The sequence below is a fragment of the Meriones unguiculatus genome (genome assembly GCF_030254825.1).
Source record: "Meriones unguiculatus strain TT.TT164.6M chromosome Y unlocalized genomic scaffold, Bangor_MerUng_6.1 ChrY_unordered_Scaffold_32, whole genome shotgun sequence".
NCBI lineage: Eukaryota > Metazoa > Chordata > Mammalia > Rodentia > Muridae > Meriones > Meriones unguiculatus.
The window spans coordinates 1,035,524-1,038,144 of NW_026843711.1; positions in this window are offsets into that span (position 1 = coordinate 1,035,524).

Here is a 2,621-nt window from a genome sequence, read left to right on the forward strand (position 1 = left end):
AATCCAGACTGGTAGACAAGCAACCATGTTCATAGAGGGTTGTCAACTCTAGTGTGCAACATTACTGCCCCTCAGTTTTTTGCCCCTCAGTTCTTCTTTTACTTTCACAGTTCTTTCTGTGTTTCAGCCAAACCAATCCCAGGAATTGTCTGGTTTCCTTCTCTTTTAGCTGCTATTAAAGATTCAACACCCCAGGGAACCCTAGACCCTGTTTGCATATTTTATTCATAAGAATATGAAGGTACATTTAGTGAATATGCCACTAAATGCTCAGTTCAAAGTAACAACCTAGGAAATTTTAAATCCAAGACCACAATAGGAACCGTTGTCATTGGGTACATTCCCCTTAATCCCCCATCACATTGAAGCTTCTCTACTTAGAAAGCTGTCCAGTTAAACATTAATTTCCATTTCCTACGTGACATTGTCACAGAGGTAAAAGATTCAAAATGAAAAAAAAAAAAACCACTGAAGGTTACCATGTCAGTTCTTTTCTCATAATGATAGATGTTATGTCCTTACTGTTTTAAAGATTGAATTCATATCAATTTTAGTTTTATAAGAGGAGAGATAATGTTAAAATGCTCTAAAAAGTCCAGGCAATCTCAAAAAATGGGCCTTCCACAGAAGAACTCCTGCCAAAGGCCATTATGGTTCAAGAGATATGTTCTGTTTGACAATGTAAGAACCTAAAATTAGTCTGGGAGACAAACATGCAAGCTGCACACATGCCATGTCAAAAAACTTTTAAATGCTGACTAAATTAATATGTCTCACTGCTCTGGAAGATGACTGATCCTTTCAACATGACATATTTTCACAAGGCATAGATATTGGTCATGGCTAAGGCAAAATAGACACAGGAGTCTTGCAGCTGGCAAAGTACACACCATCCTAGTTAGGTACTAAAAACTCAAAAATAATACTTCATATGTTTAAAAGGCAAAACTGTCCATCCCATATCAAAAAAGGACACACACAAAAGATAGCCAAAATAAACATCAAAACCCAAGTAGAAGATGTCTAACACTAATGCTAATCTTAACCCCTAAACCTAACCATAACCCTAACGCCATGCTATGCTGACATCACAATGGTATAATGGTTTTAAAATGCTATTATGTCATCACAATGGAATTTTGATATAACAATGCTTTGGTGACATCACAATAGTGTCATGACATCCCAATGCTATTATGACATCATATTGTTATTATGACATCATTATGAGTGTCATATGACATCACAAAAGAATTTTGACATCACAAAGCTATTATGACAGCACAATGCTATTATGATATTGCAATTATATGACCCTCATATGATATCACTATGGAATTTTGACATCACTATGCTATTAGAACATAACAATTCTATTATGACATGATTGTTTTATAACATAACAATAGAATTTTGACATTATAATTTCATTATGACCTCAAAATGCTATTATGATATCACAATGGTATTTTGATATTATAATCATAGTATGATATTACAATGGAATAAGAACCTCAAAGTAATAAAATAACATAACAATTCCATTGTGGCATCACAATGCTATTATGACAGCACAATGGCATGACATCTTATGGTATTATGATTTTACAACAGTTTTATGATATCACAGTAGTACTATGACATGACAATGTTATTATGGCTTCACAATGGTAGTAGAACATTACAATGCTATTATGACATCACAATGTTCTCATGCCATTCCAATGTTTTTATGACATCACAATGTTATTATGACATATTATACTATTCCAACATAATTGTGGTATGACCTCACAATTGAATTTTGACATCACAATGGTATTACTACATCACAGTGCTATGATGACAACACAATTCTATTATGACATCACAATGGCATTATGACATTAAATTGCTATTTTGATATCACTATGGTATTTTGACTTCACAATGGTATTATGAAATCACAATTCTGTTATGACATCACATTTGTAAAAGGGCATTACAACTTTATTATGACCTCTCAATGGTTATGTTATCACAATTGTGTCATGACATCTCACTGCTCCTATAATACCACCATGGTATTATGATATCTCAATTCTATTATCACATCACAATTGTATTATGATATCACAAATTTATTATGACATCACAATGGTATTGTGTCATGATATCACAATGATATTATGACAGACCAATGGTATTATAACATCACAAGGCTAATATGACATCACAATGGTATTTCAACATGATTGTGGTATCTAATCACAATAGAATTTTGAGGTCACAATGCTATTTGTTCCTCAAAAGGCTATTATAACATCACAATGCAATTATGATATTACAATATTATGACATCCCAATGGTATTATGATTAAACAATGCTATTATGACATCACAATGCTATTATGACTTCGCAATGGTATTTAGACATGATTGTGTTTTAACATCACAATGGAATTTTGAAATCAAAATCTATTATGATTAAACAACAGTAAGACTTCATAATGATATTAGGACATCCAATGCTATGATGACATCACAATGTTATTATAACATCACAATGGCATCAGGACATGAAAATTCATCATGACATCCCAATGCTATTATGATATCACAATGGTTAGGTGCTGATTGAA